Below are 23,445 nucleotides of genomic sequence, written 5' to 3' on the forward strand. Positions count from 1 at the left end.
GTATGTATAGTTACTAACTAATGTGCATTTATACAAATAAATACTTTGCATTGTTTTTATTCCTTTTCTATTTATAGTCATTACATTGTTTGTATACCATAGCAGCTAATTAACCTAATTTACTTCATTTAACAGGAGGATCCTTCGGATGAAGTCTGTTCTGACCGGGAGGATAGGGACGTGAAGAGTAGGCATGTTCTCCGCGGAGCTTAGGTGCGGGGAGATTCGTTACCTTCTTGGCCCGGGGAGGTTCAAGTGCCTCCGGTGCTGGCCGCAAGCAAATGCCGACGGACTTCCTCGGCATGTACCGACATGCCACCTAGCCTTGGTGTTGGCCAGGCGGGCAGACACCCGCACACCTCAGGGCCAAGCATGCCGCCTACGGCCTCTTCCTCAAGAAGTACGCCCCCGAGCAGTAGGAGCATGCCGGGGATGCTCTGCCGGCCTGCCGCTCTACCTCTGCTGCACGCACCGCACCGCCTGCACTACGATGCCTACACCTGCTATCATGTTCCTTTAGTTGTGTGTTTATGTTAAACTCTGTCGTACTTATGGTGTTGAAACTTGGTTAATGCTGTGTTGAACTATGTTTCTAATTAAGTATGCTTAGTGTTTAAGCATGTGTATGTTGTGCTTACTACATATGCTTATGTGTTGTGCATGCTTGGCCCTGTTGTGTGCTTGGATGCTAGGTAAGCATGTTCTGACTTGCTGCTGTTGATCTAGCTCTGTTAGCATGATGTAAGTGACAAAGATTTATTTTTAGATCAACACGGGTTGCCCCCGAGCCCCAATTTCATTGAAAAAGAAGCCAAGTCTATTACAGGATTAAAACTAGACACCAACAAAATAAAAGGAAAACGGGGTTTGCGGGGAGATTGGCTGCCATCCCAACCAACTCCGATGTACCGGGAAAGCACGGAACAGGTTTAGAGCGAGTGATCACACCACGAAAACAACCGCCATCTAAATCCATTACATGGGGTCAAACGGATAGGTAGGACACACTAGCACAACTGCCATGCTTCCAATTCACCAAGTGACAAAGATTTTGCCAAAGTAAGCGTTTGATTATAGGAAATGTATTGTCGGTTTTGCTCGGTTGTGTTGCGAGACGATTTGTACATAATTGATAAGGTATTTTCCGGTGGAAATGGGGGAAAACCTCTGGTAATCTAAAATAAAGACGGCGTGTTGGCAGTAGGGTGGAGTTGTTATCTTATGTGATACTTGACAGCAACAAATCTCTCAGTCAACAACAACAAATAGCTCATTTCACAGCTACAACACTCACAGCGGACAGCAGCCCAATCTAGACTTGACTAATGGGCCAACTCCATCCAATTAGGCCCATTAGGCTACATATAAAAACAGGAACAACTATCTCATTTAACGGCAACAATAATCGTAGCGGATAGCCCAATCTAGATTTGACTAATGGGCCATCTCCAACCAAATTAGGCCCATTAGGCTAGTTGAGGTGGTACATATTAAATATCAAAAAAAACGAAGCAAAAAAATGGGTGTTGCCGCAGACTCGAGACCGCACACCTAGTGGGAAGTCGTCTCGCGGGGATAGTCGGTAACCGAGTGGGACGGATAGATACATATTGACACTCACAAGTAATAAAGGTATCTATAGTCATTTTATCACTTCCGTTAGGTTACTAAATGCATGTTTGTACATTTTTCAACACACAGATCTTTGTGTAGTCTATTATATACAATTCACTAATTCACTAATTGAATATGAAATAGATAATTCAATATGAATCTTAACATTAAATTTGTAATATATATGAATAACAACTTAAAAAATTGAAAATAGCTAAAATTCTAGTCTTAGTGGATTAGAATTTTTTTGATTTATTGTTGGGTTTTGTAAACAATTTGGTACAAGAAATAGTAGTCATTTGAGGACGAACAGGTTTGAACACACATAGAGACTCACTTAGATTACATAAATATGTCACTTACATAAATAAGGATGTAAACAAGTACCACCGTCGTTACATAGATAAGCCCGAGGACACGACACGGTACAATATATAAAAACACGGCATTTTAAATAAACACGATAAAACTAAAAAGTAGAGAAACATGCATGACAAGCTGCAGAAATTCCTCCTCAACTTTCTTCCACCACCGGCCGCGCTACTCGACCACCGTACGTCATCAACACCTCACTCCTCGTAGGGGAGGCAGGTGCATCTGGTTTTCGGTGGGGAAGATGCACCTCTGCAGTTGGTGAAGATGTTGTACGTCGTGAAGAAGATTGACTCAGCAGCCGCACAGGAACACTTGGCCGAGGAGCTCGTACGCGTCCCACGGGTTGGTGAGGGTGACCGTGAAGCAACTTGAGGGTGACGCCGTCACGGACCTCCTCGAGGTGGAACATCGGCGGCGAGCCCGGTGGGAGGTGGGCGAAGCCGGCGGTGAAGAATGCGTCGGCGAGCTCGACGGGGCTCCTCCACCTGGATTGCGCCCACACACGGAGCGTGCGCTCGGCGAGGACGCCGGCGGGTAGCGCAGCTACGGCACGGTAGGCGGCCGAGCGAGAGGTCGGTCCGACGTACGCGCATCTTCCGGTGGTGCTTTGGCGTTCTAGGAAAGGATGAAGGGCGTCGTGTACGGGTGGAGCTGGGTGGTGTGTGGGGAGAGGAATGTAGACGTATAAATAGGCTAGAAAAATGTGGTGTGGGAGACGAAGATTGTTGTTTGGCGATGAAACGACGCAGTGACGCGTGCATGTCCAGCCGTTGCCGTTTTGCACATTAATCGAGGGGTGTCCCGTGTCGTTGTCGTTTTACCGCTGAAGCGGTGCGGCGCGTACGCTATCGGCCTGAATCGCTTTACACCGAAACGGGGGCGGCGCGTGCTATCGGCTGAATCGGCCTGCATGAAACGGGGCTTGCTTTGGCTCATTCCATGGCGACGTCGTGGCGATGCATGCATAGGCTGAGTCAGCTGTTGCGGGCGCGCATGCATGCCGTCGTCGTCGCTTCCGCGCATGCGAGGCCTAGGCCGGCGCATTGCTACGAACGGGCAGCCGCAAACGGCCCAACAATCCATCAGCGTGCCGCCGGAACCCCACCGTCGGCCCAACAGTCCATCTAGCGTGCCCGCTCGGAACCCCCACCCGTGTTCGGAGAAAAAAAGGAGTTCGACCAATCGGATTCTTTGTATATTCAAATATTCCTAAAAATTTCAGAGAAAATCTAAAAAAAATAAAATCTTCCAAAAACGAGTGTATACATATCAAGTAGATGTCTAGGAAATTTATTTGGGTCGTTTAGACAAGGTCGAAAAAAACATGCTTAGAAATGAGGCCGTTTACCCTACCTTTGGAGCTCGTTTACGGCACTTTTTGACCAACCACAGGATGACCCCATATTGTCGGCGGTGGTGCACCATGTCATTTAACACACTTCAAGCCATGAGTTTTGCAATTTGCATGAGTGAATGCACTTGTTCATGTGGTGTACACCCCTCAAATACGGTGTCAAAACGAGTGGATCGTCGACAGCGCGTGTGCATGGTGGTCCCATCTTTTGGGATCAGCTTCACCGTAGCATCCAAACACCACTTACATCACCATCCATGTAAGAAATCATGTGCTCCTTGCCTAGCTACCTCACGGGAGCCCGCACACATGGTTTACGTGCAAAGCGGCTCTACCCGAGGCCACAAAGTGGGCCCACAACCCTTGGGTGACCCCATGTGGTGGGCCTTGGTGCACCATGTCACCCCACCCACTCCTAGCCATGGGTTTAGGGTTGTGCATGTGTGAATGCCCATGTTCATGTGGTGTAGACCCCTCAAATATAGGGTTCTCGTCGGAAACGAGGTGTCAAAACAGTGGATCGTCGACGGCGCGTGTGCATGGTGGTCCCATCTTTTGGGATCTGCTTCACCATGGCATCCAAACACCACTTACATCACCATCCATGTAAGAAATCATGTGCTCCTTGCCTAGCTACCTCACGGGAGCCCGCACACATGGTTTACGTGCAAAACAGCTCTACCCAGGCCACAAAGTGGGCCCACAACCCCTGGGTGACCCCATGTGGTGGGCACTGGTGCACCATGTCACCCCACCCACTCCCTAGCCATGGGGTTAGGGTTGTGCATGTGTGAATGCCCATGTTCATGTGGTGTAGACCCCCGAAATATGGGGTTCTCGTCGAACGAGGTGTCAAAGCAGTGGATCGTCGACGGCGCGTGTGCATGGTGGTCCCATCTTTTGGGATGCAGCTTCACCATGGCATCCAAACACCACTTACATCACCATCCATGTAAGAAATCATGTGCTCCTTGCCTAGCTACCTCACGGGAGCCCGCACACATGGTTTACGTGCAAAAGCGGCTCTACCCAGGCCACAAAGTGGGCCCACAACCCTGGGTGACCCCATGTGGTGGGCACTGGTGCACCATGTCACCCCACCCACTCCTAGCCATGGGTTTAGGGTTGTGCATGTGTGAATGCCCATGTTCATGTGGTGTAGACCCCTCGAAATATAGGGTTCTCGTCGAACGAGGTGTCAAAACGATGGATCGTCCGACGGCGCGTGTGCATGGTGGTCCCATCTTTTGGGATCTGCTTCACCATGGCATCCAAGCACCACTTACATCACCATCCATGTAAGAAATCATGTGCTCCTTGCCTAGCTACCTCACGGGAGCCCGCACCGCATGGTTTACGTGCAAGAAAGAAGAAGGAGGCGTGGTGCTGTTGTGGAGCTTGGTGGTGGAGGATGACAGCGATGGGAGGGTCACGCCACACGCGTGACTCATTTCTGAAGAAGACACAGCATATGAGGTATCATTTGGCTTGAAGAGATAAAAGTCCACCAAAGGTTGTTGGCCTGACCAAGGTGCGCTGGTTCTTTAGATAGAGAGAAAGAAAGATCAGAGAGTGAAAGGGGCTTAGGTTAGCAACATGTTTAGGAAATTTTATTTTAAAAATGTTTCCTTTTTTAAATTTTCTATTTGAAAACTGGTTCTGGAAACCATTTGAGAATAAAACCAGATTCAAACTAGATTTTCTTTTGGTTTTGTAAATATAAGAGATACCAGGGAGGGACTTATAAAATTAAACTAAACAGGTTTATTTAATTATGTTTTATTTTGTAAAAGTCATAGATGATATGATGCATGATGACATGATGATGCATAAAAGAAAAGAACAAGCAAAATCTATAGGGGTACTACCCGGGGCCGTTACACATGTTGCGCTAGGTCATCTCAGGTTGACTGGGAGGGGAGCACGCCGAAGTTCAAGGAAGCCAAAAGCATATCTCTCCACATGTGCCATGTGACTGGATCTCAAGAGAGGAGGTTGCATGCATGGTTGTCCAGGTGTGTGGCGGTTGGGTGTCGGTTGTTGTGTCGTTGTCGCTCCCCTATCCATAACCTCGACAGGCTCGACCTCCATGCATGCATGGCGGCAGCCGCGGCCAGTGGGGAGCAGGTGAGGGGCATTGGGATATATAAGATCGATCAAGTAGCTAGGGTTTGGGGTCGGGGGGTCTCGGTCTCTCGGGTTGTGGGGGTTGACAGAGGCGGCACACGGTTGGGTCGCTGTGGGGCAAATGTGGTTAATTCGGGACTTGGCACGGACGCAAGGTGTGTGTGTGTGTTTGTGTGTGTGCGTGTGTGTGTGTGGTTGTGTGTGTGCGGGGTGTGTGTGTGTATGTGTGTGTTTGTGTCTGTGTGTGTGTCTGTGTGTGTGTGGGTGGGTGTGTGCAAGTGTGTGTGCGCGCGTGTGTGTGCGTCTCTGTGTGTGTGTGTCTATGTGGTGTGTGTGTGTGTGTCTCTGTGTGTGTGTGTCTGTTTGTGTGTGTGGGGGGGGAGAGGGTGTGGGTGTGGGTGTGGGTGTGTGTGGGGGTGTGGGGTGTGTGTGTATATGTGTGTGTGTGGGTGTGTCTGTGTTTGTGTGTGTGTGTGTGTGTGTGTTTGTGTGTGTGTGGGTGTGTGTCTGTATGTGTGTGTGTGTGTCTGTGGGTGTGTGTGTGCGCGTGTGTGGTTGTGTGTGTGTATGTGTGTGTGTGTGTGTTTGTATGTGTGTGTATGTGTGTGTGTGTGGTGTGTGTGTGGGTGTCTGTGTGTCTAGTTATTGGGTTTTCATTTATTGAGTGAGAGGTGTGGATTTCATCAGTCTCATCAATGTGTGTCTCTATGTGTGTGTGTCTATATGTGTGTGTCTGTGTGTGTGCCTGTTTGTGTGTGTGTGGGGGGGGTGTGGGTGTGGGTGTGGGTGTGGGTGTGTGTGTGTGGGGGGGGGGTGTGTATGTGTGTGTGTGCATGTCTGTGTGTGTGTGTCTGTGTTTGTGTGTGTGTGTGTTCGTGTGTGTTCGTGTGTGTGTGTGTGTGTGTGTGTCTGTCTATGTGTGTGTGTGTGTGTGGGTGTGTGTGTGTGTGGGTGTGTGTGCGCGTGTGCGCGTGTGTGGTTGTGTGTGTGTGGTTGTGTGTGTGTATTTGTGTGTCTGTGTCTGTGTGTATGTGTGTGTGTGTGTCTGTGTGTTTGTATGTGTGTGTCTATGTGTGTCTGTGTCTGTGTGTGGGTGTCTATGTGTCTAGTTATATCGATCCAAGCAGCAATATGATTGGGGAAATATAGATGACGGCTCCCACCTTCACCTCCTCCACGGCGACTCCCACGACGACTACCTCCACCACGACCATCCATGGCCTCTTCCATTAAGGTGATGCAAGGATGGATCCACAAGGTCTCTCTTCCTCGTTGGACTTCACCCATGGAACCAATCTCTCACGTAAGATCTTCTCCATTTTCTCCACCCCGATCCACCCTACCTCTGTCGATGGTTTTCATCTTGTTGTATCCTTTGGACGGGCCTCTTTTCGTCTAGATCTACCGCATATTGAGGTTGCCCTCCAATCTTGCCTTGGATCTATTGGAGCTAGCCTCCGGATCTCTCCCTTGAGGGATAGAGTTTTTAAATTCACGGTGAATTCTAAGGCTATTGGTTTCTTCATCTACCGTCTAAATTCTTTTTCATGCCCAAATTTCACCTGCTTTTTCCACCTTTGGGGATCTGGTGGTCCTAATTGGCGCTTTGAGCATTTTAATTGGTTATCTGAACAATCCAAGGAGTGGCATTTGGTTACTCGTCGGAATCCTCTCACCGGAGCAAATTCTGTGCCGATTAGATCAAATCGATCTTTCATTGACGTGGTCACTCCCCCATGCCACGATCCACGTTCCTCGGATCACGCGCTGGATTCCCGCTCGCCTCTCGATTTGAATCGCCAAGGCTCCACGTCACCCAGCCCATCTCACGTCTCGCCAACTCCAACCCCTCCATCTCAGCCCATCCGGCGTCCTCCGCTCATTCCACAACCCACCTCAACCCCTGATCACCCATCGGCCCAGATTCATCCTTCCTCCTCTCTCCCCTTACTGGGCTGCACCAGATGCCTGGATCCTTGCCATCAACGGCCCGTCTGCAAGTCCCAGGTGAGATGCCGTGGTTATTACAATTATGGACATATCAAGAAAAACTGCTTGCGAAAAAAAGGAAAAACCCTGATTTTTCGCATTAAATCAAAACCACCTGGGAAGGAGACGCATTCATCCCCTGTCTCTTCCTCTACCGCTCCACCTCCCAACCCTTCTGCATCTGCTGCACCGCCACCACCTCCGCCAACCTGCTGCCGCCGTACTGACGACGGCGACCTGATGGCGAACTACCCCTGCGACCCTCATCCTCATCTTCCTCCAGGCGCGGACATTGTGCCGCACTGTGTTCATCGTGGACGCAGGGCTTTCCACGTCTTCACCAACACGCCCCTGCTCAACTGCGATGATTGGGCAATCGTCGTCCTTGAACCTGAATCGGACCCGGCTTAATTTTGTCGGAGATGCTGCTCTCATCCGCGGCTTCCTCAACAACCAAGGTCATCATGTCCGCCAGATGACACGGTCAGCTATGGGTGCGGCTTTGGTATAGTTCTCTGACACCTATTCTAGAGATGCAGCGATAGATCGTAGCCCTTTTTTCATTGGTGATAGCATCCTAAGGGTTATTCCCCAGAATCGTGGCCTGAACCATAGGAATTGCACATTACTCATGATGTCTGGTTAATGATGGTTAATTATCCCCAAGAAGCATGGCATGTGGAGAAGATTAAGGAATCTGTTAGTGAATTTGGTAAAATTATGGTTTGGAATCGTGATGGATCAAACAAAGCTAGGATTCTTGTTAAGGTTAGAGTACCTGATCTCCTAGAGGTTCCTATCAGTCTTGTGTTGTGTCAGAATACAAGTGATGAGGGACATGGACATTCATGGACTGTAGTCAATTATATTCTGCAAGCTAAACTCATTGGAGGACTTGGTGGTGATGAAGATCCCCTGCCACCTGATGGAGGAAACCCTCATTCACTACCAAACCTACCTTTTGGTGGTATTTGGGATGATATGGTTCATGAGAACAATGATCTGCAAGAAAATGCTGCACCAAATCAAGGAAATGTTGCACCTGGTGGAAATGCTGCTCCAGCTGCTGATGGGGAGCCCATGGTGCATACCGCTCCCCAAGATTCTATGCAAAGCAACCATAACTAGGGCATTCAGCTAGCTGTTGAGGCAGTTGATGCACTTGCAGCCTATCACAACATGCTCACAGATGTGCTCACTTCTTTCCCAGATGCTTTGGATAAACTTAGTAATGGAAATGTTACAAGAGCTAGAATCCAAATGATTGATGTTACTGCTGAAGGATATTCAGAAAGAAAATGTGTTGTCACAGTTTACACTGCACAGCAGGCACCTGCCAATAAATCCTCTGTCATCATATCTGAGATTTATGATAGTCAAGACACAGTTTCAACTATTCTCCCCTCACAGATTATGGATAGGAATGATACCATTATAGATACTCCTGATGTGCCTATGACTGAAGCCATGTATGAGAGCAACAACACAATATTGGATACTCCTGTAGGTAAGAGGAAAAATGAGCAAGCCCCTGTGGATGTCAAGGAAGTCAGGCGCAGTAGAAGAATTGCTATTATCTCTGCTGGTTACAAGGATAAAGAAGCTGCAGATGCAGCAATGGCAAGGGAACTTGAGAAGGAGCAGCAGAAAGAAGCTAGGAAAGGAAAAGACAAGGGAAAGGATAAGGAGAAGAAAAAGACATCTGCAAAGGTTGTAAAGAAAAATCTCAACTCTGAATTTGAAGTGGAGATTATTGACAGGACTGCCCCCCTCCTCTAGAGCTATCTATCAAGACTGTCCAAAGCATTGCTGTGGACCAGTGTCAGGTCCCTCCTATAGAGGTGACTGATGAAAAGCTTCTTGCCAAGAGTGGCTAAATGTATTGCCACTTTAATCCTGATCAGTTGGGTTGTCTGTCATACAACCTAGTTATCCCTAGCTTATTATCATACTTTATTTGTTCCTCATTATTGGGGACATTACTTTTGTAATATGTGACAAACCTTCTGTCATATTTGGTGATGCTATCAGACATTTATGTGGTGGCAGTGATGATACTTATTTTGGGCTTGTAATAATGGATATCTCTGTTTGGGTTATTATTATCAATTCTATGAGTTGCTCTTGCTCTTGCCATGACAGTAATGATTATTTTTGGTGTATGATGAAGCATATATACATAGTAATTGTGATCTCTGTTGTTACTCTGGGAATGTCAGTCCTTTTTGCAATGTATGATTTCTATTTGAAAGAGGCTTTGTCTGTGGAGAATGAGGATTTTCAGTGGACAGTTAAGATGCCACTGTGTTATTTATATCACGCAGAAGAGTTTATTAAATGAGTATCTCATGGAATATACTAGACTGGAATATTAGAGGGATTAATTCTCAAGAAAGGTGGGATGATATAAAACAAAGAGTGGAGGAATGCAACTGCAATATCATATGCTTACAAGAAACAAAAAGGGAACATTTTGAATTATCATATCTGAGGAACTTTTGTCACAAGAAGTTCAATAAATATGCTTTCACTCCTTCAATTGGCAGTTATGGTGGCATTATCACAATTTGGAATGGAAATCTATTTGAGCGCACAATTATTTCTCAAAGTGTTTTTCAAGTTATTGTGGAATTCAAATGTAGAATGTCTGGCAAAATCTAGTTCCTAACCAACATCTATGGGCCTGCTCACAATGAAAATAGAGAGGATTTATTTAATTGGATGGCAGAACTAGACTCTTCTGATTACCATTACTGGATGATTCTTGGTGACTTTAACTTAATCAGAAATCCAGGTGATAGGAACAGGAATGGAGGGGACACAAATAATATGTTACTTTTCAACACTGTCATACAAGTCCATGATCTAGAAGAAATACCCCTAAAAGGAAGATCATATACATGGAGTAATATGCAGCAGAACCCACTCTTGGAAAAACTTGACTGGGTGTTTACTTCTGCCACATGGACATATGAATTCCCCAATACATTGTACTATCCACTATCAAGAATGGGCTCTGATCATATTCCTATACATGTGCAAATTGGTACTGATATACGAAAAACAAACCTGTTCAGATATGAGAATTACTGGATTGATTTTTGAAGGGTTTCTAGATATTGTGAAATTTAATTGGGAAACAGCTGCTTACAAGAATGATCCTGCACTTATGTTAAATGGAAAATTCAAGAAACTTAGACTTGGACTGAAGAAATGGAGCAGAAATTTCTCAAATTTGAGTAAAATTATTTCCATGTGCAACTATACTCTAGCTCTTATTGATGGACTGGAGGATCAAAGAAGTTTGTCCACTATGGAGAAGAATTTTCAGAGAATTCTGCACAACCATACAAGAAAATTAATGGAAGCAAAAAGAATCTATTGGAAAAATAGAGCTAAAATCAGATGGGCCACCCTGGGAGATGAAAATACAAGATATTTCCACACTATTGCAACCAAGAGCTACAGAAGAAATCTGATTACCCCCATTAAAGCTGCTGATGGTTCAGTAGTGTACAATCATGATCATAAAGCTGCTATTATTTGGGAATCATATAAGGAAAGACTTGGAGTCAGTGAAAATGCACAGATGCATATCAGCCTTGACAATATTATACATCCAAGAGACTTGTCACACCTGGATACTCCTTTCACTAAGAAGAAATTGATGCTATTATAAAAGATTTTCCCACGGATAAAGCCCCAGGGCCTGATTGTTTTAATGGAAAATTCCTGAAGAAGTGTTGGCAGATAATTAAAGAGGACTTCTATAAACTGATAGATGATTTCTATAATGAGAAAATTAACTTGGAAAGTATCAATACTGCCTTCATTACTCTTATTCCTAAGGTAGCAGATCCTGAAAATATGAATGATTTTAGACCAATATCTCTGGTTAGTCTCTCACTAAAAATTACTCCCTCTGTTCCATTCTATAGTGCCTATTGTTTTTTGGCACGGAAATTAGCGCAAAGAGTATTTTTTACACAAAACCCCTAGCTGAACTATTTGAGATCAACGTAAAATTTGGGAAATCCATATCTTCCTAACTTACCATAACAATTTTGGGAGCTGAACGATTTGGGAGCTGAACGGGGAGGGGGTAATTGAAAAAAAGCTAAGCTACAACCTTATATTCTGAAACAAATGCCAAAAATCTATAGGCACTATATAAAGGAACGGAGGGAGTATTACAAAGCTTATGGCAAACAGAATGCAAAAGGAGATTGTTCCTTTAATTCATCAGAACCAGTATGGATTTATTAAAGGGAGGAACATTCAGGATTGTCTAGGATGGACTTTTGAGTATCTGCATATATGTCATTTATCCAAGAGACCCATTATTATACTGAAAATAGACTTTGAGAAGGCTTTTGATAAGGTGGATTATAATGCAGTCATTAGCATGCTGAGAGCAAGAGGTTTTGGACAAAAATGGGTCAATCTAGTATCCAACATTCTCCATTCAACATCTACATCTGTACTATTAAATGGGTACCAGGGAAGAAAATAATTTGCAAAAGAGGAGTGAGACAAGGAGATCCCCTATCACCTATATTGTTGTCAACACTGAATATCTGTTACAAAGTACAATCAATGATGCATGGCAAAATGGAATTATTAATCTCCCACTTACTGATGACTTTGGACAGAAATATCCTATAGTTCAATATGCAGATGATACACTTATGATTATGCCAGCTGATAATAATCAACTCATCCATTTGAAGAATATCCTGCAAATCTTCAGTGCATCTACTGGACTCCATGTAAATTACCACAAGACTACCCTTGTACCTATCAATATTGATAATGCAAAAGCTACTGAGTTGGCAAATATCTTTGGATGCAGGGTTGAGAGCCTACCTTTTACATATTTGGGTTTTCCTCTAGGTACAACAAGACCATCAGTATCTGATCTTATGCCTATGGTATCAAGAATTGAGAAGAAACTATCTGGAATTTCATCTCTGATGTCATATACTGGAAAACTTACATTGTTAAACTCAGTGATTCAATCTTTACCTATGTATGCAATGTGCTCATTCAAAGTACCAGTTACTATATTTGTTCACTTTGAAAAGAGTGGGAGGCAGTTTCTTTGGTCCGACAGAGAAAATAAAATTCAAGGAAAGTGCTTAGCAAGCTGGGACATGATGTGCAGACCAAAGGATCAAGGTGGACTAGGGATCTTGAACCTCAGAATACAGAATCAAGCCCTTCTCATGAAAAACCTGCACAAATTCTATAACAATGCAGACATCCCCTGGGTCAAATTGATATGGCATGCTTATTATGAAAACAGAGGTACTCCACAAACAATCAGCACAAATGCATCCTTCTGGTGGAGAGATTGCTTGAATTTTCAGGACAAATACAAGGATATGGCAAATGTGGATATACACAATGGAAAATCAGCCATCTTATGGAAGGACAGTTGGAACAGTGATATCAGGCAGGACTTATATCCCCATCTGCACTCTTTTGCTAAGAATCAAAAGATCACAATCTAAAAGGCAGTTGAAGTAATTACTGAAAATATATATGATATGTTTCATCTTCCCCTTAGCACTGTTGCTCATGAAGAACTGCACAATTTGGAACAAGAATTATTAGACTTATTGGGGCAATAATTTTTCTACAAAGAAGGTTTACAGGGAGCTTATTGGCAACCACTCTACACCAGAATGCATCACTTCAATATGGAAAGACTGTAATATTCCTAGACATAAATTCTTTGCCTGGCTTCTACTTAATGGCAGGCTCAACACAAAAGAGATGATGAAGCACAAACATTTTTATGTGGAGTTCTCGGATTGCATCCTGTGTGAGACTTGCCCTGAGGAAAAAAATATGCACTTATTTTTTGAGTGTACCTTCTGTAACATCCCAAATTTCAAATCAATGAAAGAGAAGAAGTTCAATACCCAAATTTTGGAACCAACAAAAACTTTTATTTGCATATAGTACCATGCATAGGATTTGTGCATTTTGTGTGAGAGTGCCATGATGTTTACTTATGTGCTATTGTGTTACAACTCAAAACCCTAAATTGATCATAAGAAGATCATCAAGCAAATCAAAGAAAAAGAAAAGGAATCAAATAGAAAATTCACAAAACCCTCACATATGGTTTATGCCATTTTTGCAAATCTTTAACCTAGACCAATTTGTCTTGCACAATTAGTTGTATTATGTTACTAAACACTTATTAACACCTTTGGAATCAAAGAAACTCAAATCAAATCAAATTTGAGATCAATTTGTGCTCACATGCACTAATGTTCAAATCTGCCAATTTCAGTTTGATCACTACTTTGAGCCTCTGTAGTTTGAGATTTTCAAACCAAACAATTCCAACTCTTTGCACCTCATCCAAGTACACATCAAGGTGAACAACTTTGGTAAAGACCACCAGTACAAATTCACCTTGGATCAAAAGTTATGCTCAAGCCAAGATGAGACTTTGAAGCAAAACTAAGATCATCTCATTTTGCAACTTTGCATTTCTTTTTATTTTTAAATGCCACCACCACCTTTGTGTGTCTCTGGTCATTTGAAGCAAGTCCAATGCACCTCATTCAAAATTTCCAAATGCACTTGCATGAAGCAAAATTTGACAAACACTTGTGATCAAATCCAATTCAAATCAAAAACACTATTCTCAATAGTGTTTGGACCAAACCCTCTCACCACTTGTCTCCAGCATGTGCCCTGGTTCCCTCTAGCCCTAACCTCATCATTTAAACCCTAGGAGGAGGGCCAAGCATGGCATAGCCATGGCCATGCCGGCCATGTCCCCCATGGACACCCTCTCCTCTCTCCTCTCTCCTCTCTTCTCCAGCCCTGGCCACCGTGCCAAACGGCACCACCTCACCCTACTGCAACCACCTGCCCTAGCCCTGGTCGAAGGAATGCCCTGCAGGCCCAAGACACGAGCGCGCCCATGGCGCCCAGACCATGCCGACGACGTCGTGGGCACGCCCACGGGCATGCACAGCACGCGCGTCGCCTCGCCACCTCACGCCACCCCTGGCCCCCTCTCTCTTCCTCGAGCACCCTCATGACACCGTGACACCGCCAGACACGCTCACGACACCGACCCGCGCTCGCCGCCGCCGGAGACGACGATCGCATCCCGCCATTGCCGCGCAGTACACAGCGACCATCCGACCGCGTTAGGCATCGCCTAGCCTAGCCAGCGCCGCCCAGAGGACCGCAAGGACGTACTGAACAGGACGCCGCCATCGCCTAGCTCGATAGCTCGCCGGAGAGCCCGCGTCCTGGTCGCCATTGCCGCAGTACCCTGCCCCTCTTCCTCGCCTATAAAAGGAGACCTCTACGCTCCGATTTCTTCACACCATCGCACTCACCTCTCCTCCCTCGACCTCCTCAGCCACTCGCCCATCGACATTAGCCACCACCGCCGCCCAATTGCTCCATCACTGCAGTGCGCCGCCGCAGAAGCTCGCCGTCGAATTCGGCCACCGTTGGAGACACCGCCGGTACCAGGGAGTTCGCCGTCGTCTACACCTTCCTCGAGCATACTGCCAACCCTCGCTGGAGCCACGGTGAGCCCTCCGATCCCCTGCCTCGCCGCGCCAGCAGCTCGTTCTCACCGGCGACGACGACGAACGAGAGCCGTTAGATCTTGATCTAATCCAACGCCTCACACGCCCCCGTACCGCTTCGCGTTTGAACAGAGGCTGATGGGTGGAGCCCACCCGTCAGGCAGCCCGCGTGTCGTGGATGCGTGGTGGGCTGGCCTTTGCGCCATTTAAATGAAATAGGCCCAGTTAGTTTTCCCGCCGGCCCGTTTAATTCAAAATCCTATTTTCTGTTAATTCAAAATTTTCTCACAGATACTTTTTCAAATTTTAATAGAATCAGTTTGGCTTAGCCAAATTTGGTGAATTTCATATTGATAGAAAGCTAGAGAAAAGATCTACACAACCCCACTAGTCTCATCTTGAGATGCATTGTATAATTAATGTGACAAAAACAACAAGGCAGGGACTTTTGCACATTCAAACAATTATTAAAAATCAACCAAAAATGCTTTTGAGTTGATTTCAACTCTCATAAATCACATTTCACTTACTCTAATTGTTTATGCAAAAATATGACATGGTTACTTTGTGTGATCATGGCCTAGTTTAAAGAAAGGACTTTATGGCTATTCTAGTCAAATGATATTGTCCAAAACTATTATTTAAATCTTATGAGGGGTTTACTCTCATTTAAATCTTGTCCCAAGTAACTTCATATGAGGTTGTGACCCTGGTCTATTTACTCTCACATTGAATTACTTGGTGATGTTAAATCATAAGTGGTATGTTAAATGGTATGAGGTATTCTACCTCATTTAAATCTTTTCCCAAATGAGGATTATGAATAGTTTACATTAGTTAACATGGGTTCATACCTTACTCATTTGAGGGGATTAAATCTTAACCAGATTCAATGAGAGGAAATTATTTCCTCCAAGAACTAAATAGAAACTCTAACTCATTATTGTAATGAGAGGAAATTATTTTTCTTAAAGAAAGAAAACCAATTCAACTAATATGTTAGGTGTGTAATGATGCTAGAATAGTTTGTGTGGACCCATTATGTGCTTAGTATAGATCTTGAACCTTGTTTGGTGATTGTTACCTCGTATCTGTTTTTAGACGCTAGTACCGAGGAGTATCAGGAGGGGGAGGTCTACTACCAGGAGGAGGAAGACCACTTTGACCAGTACACCAACCAAGGCAAGCTAATATTCTTGCAAGTGCAAAGCTCTCTTGAGAAAGGCACCACTCCACTTTACTTATGTCAATCATCCTATCCCAAGTTTCTACCTTGCAAATCCTTACTTTGTTTATTTAAAGCTTACTTTTATAGTTAACTTTGGTCTAAGTATAGAATAGAGCAAGAGTATCAAACTTAGCCTAAGAAGCTTATGAGCTAAGTAGCACCCTTCATGATTAGTTGCTAGTTCTAACAAATAAAATTGACTACTCTAGATGGGAACTTGTGAAGTGAAATGATTTTGAAAACCTTGGAATGATGAAGTCATTCTATTGAAAGATTTTGAAGGTGAATATGACTTGTGAATGATATGGTGGACTTTGATAAAACTGATGGTTGGTTTGAATGCGATACCTTTCCAATATTTGAGTACCCCCACAATACCTGATTATGGGTAGGGCTTAACTGGAAGTTTATGCATCTTAGTATGGGTTCCCTCTGAACAAGCATCATAGGGGTTATGCCAAGGCTGCCTCCGCTAAAAGGTGATATGATGTGAAATGAGGTGAATTGTCCGGCCCAAGCCCTGTGCAGTTCCCAGGCTGACGGTTTGTCTTCACTGGGAGGCCAAGCTCATGGGGAGAGGTACCTATACTAGGGTATGTAAGTGAAAGGTTATGGTTGATGATCCGCGTACTGAGTTACGATGGGTTATCCCTGACGGATGTAATCAAATGTTGTGGCACAAGTGTGCAACCTCTGCAGAGTGTAAATCTATTCGAATAGCCGTGTCCACGGTTACGGACAGTTGGAAAGGCCATACTGTTACCGTTGTCAGATTTTCTTGAAAATGGTTAATGGTGACTTGACTTGAATCACAACTGAGTTGTGGGAATGACACTAATGTTCCCACTTGAGTTAGTTAGCATATGAAAGAGTCTTGTATCAAATGCTTGTGAACTAAAATTGGCTTTATGCACATAAACTAGAGCTTAGAACCCAATACTAGAATTGATAGTACTTACACTAGTATTAGTTTGCGAGTACTTTAAAGTACTCACGGCTGTGTCCCTGGCTATTCCAATGGCCAGACTATGAAGAGGAGCCGCAGTACGAAGATGACGGTCAGCAGGACGTCTACACCAACTAGGAGTTCTTCTAACGTCAAGCGTTGGCCTGTGGACTATAGAGTCCCCTTTTATTTCGCTTCCGCTATGTAATGTGTTCGTTGATCAATAGATCAACTATTTGTGTAATATTGGATCATGTGATCTGAATCTTAAGACGGATATGGTTTGTAATGATGATGACTTATGATATCGACGGTTATGTCTCGCAACAACAATATTCCTGGGATTGCGATGTATGGCATAATAGGCATCTGGACTTAAAAATCCGGGTGTTGACAAGTTGGTATCAGAGCCATTGTTTCACCTTAGAAGACCCTAGTTAGAATGGACGTTCAGAAAAAACTTAGTTTCGAAACCAAATGAAGGGAATATTTATGAAAAATTATTCACACTCTTTTCCTTGAGATCTTTCAAAAAATTGATGAATCATGCTCTTCCTTATGAATCTACATAAAATTTTGACACACTTGTTCACTTCTCTAACTTACTCATCCAATTCACTTTCAGATGGAGCCAATGGAGCCAATAAACACCAAGTTTTACCAGCTGGGGAATGGCGGGAGTCTGATTTTCGAGAGGGACCTCGATGCCGTGTCGGACTTTCTTGGACGCCCACACCCCGAGTTCCACGGAATCGAAGTCAACGACCAGCCCGGAGGGGAGCTTCAGTGGATCATCACCGCTGACTTGAGGGGCAAGATGGAGCCTCCTACTTCTGAGAGGATCCTCTTCTCCTTCAGGGAGAGCAACTGGCTGGACGGACTCGCACGTGCTCTTCAGGAAGCACTTGCCCGTCTGTGCGGGCAGAACGTGGTGGCACTCTTAGCATCTCGCTATGCTCACCTCGTGAGGCGTGATTCCGCCGGAGTACCCATGGAGCTGCAGCCCCACCCCAAGTTGAGGCACCACGCTGAGCATCTGGACTTCATGCTGTACCAGACTCAGCAGGAGCTGGACAACTCCCGCGCCTACGCCAACCAGACTCACCTTGCACTGGCTCAGCATGCCGATGCAATCAAGATGCTTGCCAAGGACCGCAAGTCACTCCGCCTGCAGCATGCCAAGAAGGATGCTACCATCACGCGCCTTCGCGCCAAGATAGCATCCTTGGAGGCCACTGTCAAGGCCCAAGAGGACCAACTGAGGGAGATAGAAGATGAAGGTGAAGACATTCAGGGAGGAGGAGCCTTCCTGAGTGATGACGATGACTTCGAGGAAGACGAAAACACTGATATTGAGGACTACGAGTTCCTGGAGGCTGAAGCCGATGACTTCGTCCCGATCGATGTGGATGATGAGGAGTAGTTGCACTAGATCACTTATGTAGGTGTGAGTTGTATCCCGTCCCTTGTATCGTAGCTCGAGAAAAATGGTTCTTAAAACCATGGGTGTGTTAGCTTGTAACATGTGATGTTTGAATGAATGAATGTGTGTTTGTCTACATCAAAAGACTTCAAGTTTTAAATTTTTGAACTTACTCAAAATGAGCCATAGAAAATTCCCTCTTATCTCATGATCTATCTCAATGTTCATATGGCCCCTCCCACTCGCAACACAAGCCAAGAAGCCATGATGCAACTGCTGCAGACCTTGATGGAAGATCGAGAGAATGAAAGAGCTGAACGACAAGCCAACATAGCAGCACTGCAACAGATTGCTATAAACAACCATGGCCATGGAAACCATGATCACCCCGGATCAAAACTCAAGAACTTTCAGAACACCAACCCTCTGGTGTTTAGCAAGACCGAAGAGCCACTCGATGCCGATGACTGGCTCCAGACCATGGAGAACAACTTAGAAGTAGCGGGAGTCGAAGCCGCAGAGAAGGTCTTGTTTGCCACTCACTACCTTGCAGGACCAGCCCGAGCCTGGTGGATCAGCACCCGTGCCATGAATGCGGGACAGATCATGACTTGGGCAGATTTCAAGCTCAAGTTCAGCAAGTACCACGTGCCCCCGGATCTAATCAAGAAGATGAGGGATGAGTTCCGCGAACTCAAACAGGGTAGGATGTCGGTGGTCGAATACCGCGACAGGTTTCTCACACTGTCAAGGTATGCCCCCGACGAGACTGATACCACAGAGAAGAGGAAGGAGAGATTCCTGAACGGACTGCACGGCGAGATGCAGACTATGCTAGTCAACATCCCCTTTGCCGACCTTGAAGCCTTGGTGGACTCCGCCATCCAGATGGAGGGGAATCTCAACCAAGCAAATGAGAACCGCAAACGCCGCATGATGCACCAGAGTGGGCCCAACAATACTCTGAAGTATCGCCCCAGCTCAAGCGGAGGTTTTGCCCCAAGAAACAACAAGCCCCCGATGCAGACTTCACGCCCCGGTTTTCAGAACCGGAGTGGAGGAAACCCCAGGCCAGGAGGCCACAACAACTACAACAACAACCACCACAACAACAACTTCAATCGCGCCCGGCAGGATCCCCCAACAACAACAACACCAACACTGCTCCAAGGACTGGGAGCAACACTGTCCCCGTCGCCCCCAAGGACAAGTCCACCATCACTTGTTATGAGTGTGGAGTGGTGGGACACTACTCCAATGAGTGCCCCAAGAGGTTAGCCAAGACTGCCACCAACACCGCTGCACCTGCCCAGCAGTAACGCCATGTCTCCACCGGCAGAAAGTTCGGCCCCAATGATACGTCTCCGACGTATCGATAATTTCTTATGTTCCATGCCACATTATTGATGATATCTACATGTTTTATGCATACTTTATGTCATATTTATGCGTTTTCCGGAACTAACCTATTGACGAGATGCCGAAGTGCCAGTTCCTGTTTTCTGCTGTTTTTTGGTTCCAGAAATCCTAGTAAGGAAATATTCTCGGAATTGGACGAAATCAACGCCCAGGGTCCTATTTTTCCACGAAGCTTCCAGAAGTCCGAAGGGGAAACGAAGTGGGGCCACGAGGTGGGGACACAGTAGGGCGGCGCGTCCCAGGCCCCGGCCGCGCCGGCCTAGTGTGTGGTCCCACCAGGACCCCTCCGAGGCTGCCCTTCCGCCTACTTAAGGTCTCCGTCGCGAAAACCCTATTACGTTCGACGAAACCAGAGAAAACCTTCCGGAGCCGCCGCCATCGCGAAGCCAAGATCCGGGGGACAGGAGTCTCCGTTCCGGCACGCCGCCGGGACGGGGAAGTGCCCCGGAAGGCTCCTCCATCAACACCACCGCCGTCTCCATCAACGCTCGCTGTCTCCCATGAGGAGGGAGTAGTTCTCCATCGAGGCTCGGGGCTGTACCGGTAGCTATGTGGTTAATCTCTCTCCTATGTACTTCAATACAATAATCTCATGAGCTGCCTTACATGATTGAGATTCGTATGATGATGCTTGTAATCTAGATGTCATTATGCTAGTCAAGTGGGTTTTACTTATGTAATCTCCGGAGACTCCTTGTCCCACGTGTGTAAAGGTGACAGTGTGTGCACCGTGTGGGTCTCTTAGGCTATATTTCACAGAATACTTATTCACTGTTATGAATGGCATAGTGAAGTGCTTATTTATATCTCTTTATGATTGCAATGTGTTTTGTATCACAATTTATCCGTGTGCTACTCTAGTGATGTTATTAAAGTAGTTTATTCCTCCCGCACGGTGTAATGGTGACGAGTGTGTGCATCGTGTAGTACTTGGCGTAGGCTATGATTGTGATCTCTTGTAGATTATGAAGTTAACTATTGCTATGATGGTATTGATGTGATCTATGCCTCCTTTCGTAGCGTGAAGGTGACAGTGTGCATGCTATGTTAGTACTTGGTTTGGTTATGTTGATCCGTCGTGCACTCTAAGGTTATTTAAACATGAACATCGAATATTGTGGAGCTTGTTAACTCCGGCATTGAGGGTTCGTGTAATCCTACACAGTTAGTGGTGTTCATCATCCAACAAGAGAGTGTAGAGTCTAGCATCTATCTATTTATTCTGTTATGTGATCAATGTTGAGAGTGTCCACTAGTGAAAGTATGATCCCTAGGCCTTGTTCCTAAATACTGCTACCGCTGCTTGTTTACTGTTTTACTGCATCTGTACTTTCTGCAATATTACTACCATCAACTGCACGCCAGCAAGCACTTTTCTGGTGCCGTTGCTACTGCTTATATTTATTCATACCACCTGTATTTCACTATCTCTTCGCCGAACTAGTGCACCTATTAGGTGTGTTGGGGACACAAGAGACTTCTTGCTTTGTGGTTGCAGGGTTGCATGAGAGGGATATCTTTGACCTCTTCCTCCCTGAGATCGATAAACCTTGGGTGATCCAGTTAAGGGAAACTTGCTGCTGTTCTACAAACCTCTGCTCTTGGAGGCACAACACTGTCTACAAGAATAGAAGCACCCGTAGACATCAAGCACTTTTCTGGCGCCGTTGCCGGGGAGGAAAGGTAAAAGGCACTCATACTTCGGTCCCAGGTAAAGTACTTTTCTGTCACCGTTGTGTGTGTGCTCGAAGCTATTTCCTTTAGATCCTGCAATTGCATCTTTTTGTTTCTTGTTTACACTAGTTTGGCATAATGGACAACAATGAGCTTCTTATTCTATTTCCTGATTTAAGACATGGATGGTTTGATGCGAAAATTAAAAAACCTATGGAACATATTAGTATGAACGCTTTGAACACCATTGTTGCTAATGATATGGAAAATTCTAAGCTTGGGGAAGCTGGTTTTGATGAGCATGATCTTTTTAGTCCACCAAGCATTGAGGAGAAAATTTTCTTTGATGATACTTTGCCTCCTATTTATGATGATTATAATGATAGTAGTCTTTTAGTACCGCCTGTTATGGAGGATAAATTTGATTATGATTACAATATGCCTCCTATATTTGATGATGAGAATAATAATGATAGCTACTTTGTTGAATTTGCTCCCACTACAACTAATAAAATTGATTATGCTTATGTGGAGAGTAATAATTTTATGCATGAGACTCATGATAAGAATGCTTTATGTGATAGTTATATTGTTGAGTTTTCTCATGATGCTACTGAAAGTTATTATGAGAGAGGAAAATATGGTTGTAGAAATTTTCATGTTACTAAAACACCTCTCTATATGCTGAAATTTTTGAAGTTACACTTGTTTTATCTTTCTATGCTTGTTGCATCATGCTTCATGAATTTGTTTATTTACAAGATTTCTTTTCATAGGAAGCATGTTAGGCTTAAATGTGTTTTGAATTTGCCTCTTGATGCTCTCTTTTGCTTCAAATACTATCTCTTGCGAGTGCATCATTAAAACTGCTGAGCCCATCTTAATGGCTATAAAGAAAGAACTTCTTGGGAGATAACCCATGTGTTTATTTTACTACAGTACTTTTATTTTATATTTGAGTCTTGGAAGTTGTTACTACTGTAGCAACCTCTCCTTATCTTAGTTTTGTTGCATTGTTGTGCCAAGTAAAGTCTTTGATAGTAAGGTTCATACTAGATTTGGATTACTGCGCAGAAACAGATTTCTTGCTGTCACGAATCTGGGCCTAATTCTCTGTAGGTAACTCAGAAAATTAAACCAATTTACGTGAGTGATCCTGAGATATGTACGCAACTTTCATTCAATTTGAGCATTTTCATTTGAGCAAGTCTGGTGCCTCAATAAAATTCGTCTTTACGGACTGTTCTGTTTTGACAGATTCTGCCTTTTATTTCGCATTCCTTCGTTTGCTGTGTTGGATGGATTTCTTTGTTCCATTACCTTCCAGTAGCTTTGAGCAATGTCCAGAAGTGTTAAGAATGATTTCGTCACCTCTGAACATGTGAATTTTTGATTATGCACTAACCCTCTAATGAGTTTGTTTCGAGTTTGGTGTGGAGGAAGTTTTGAAGGGTCAAGAGAGGAGGATGATGTACTATGATCAAGAAGAGTGAAGAGTCTAAGCTTGGGGATGCCCCCGTGGTTCATCCCTGCATATTTCAAGAAGACTCAAGCGTCTAAGCTTGGGGATGCCCAAGGCATCCCCTTCTTCATTGACAACTTATCAGGTCACTTCTCTTGAAACTATATTTTTATTCGGCCACATCTTATGTACTTTACTTGGAGCGTCTGTGTGCTTTTGTTTTTGTTTTTGTTTGAATAAATGCTTGTGTGGGAGAGAGACAC

Source organism: Lolium rigidum, chromosome 3, assembly GCF_022539505.1.
Source record: "Lolium rigidum isolate FL_2022 chromosome 3, APGP_CSIRO_Lrig_0.1, whole genome shotgun sequence".
In the NCBI taxonomy this organism is placed as follows: Eukaryota; Viridiplantae; Streptophyta; class Magnoliopsida; order Poales; family Poaceae; genus Lolium; species Lolium rigidum.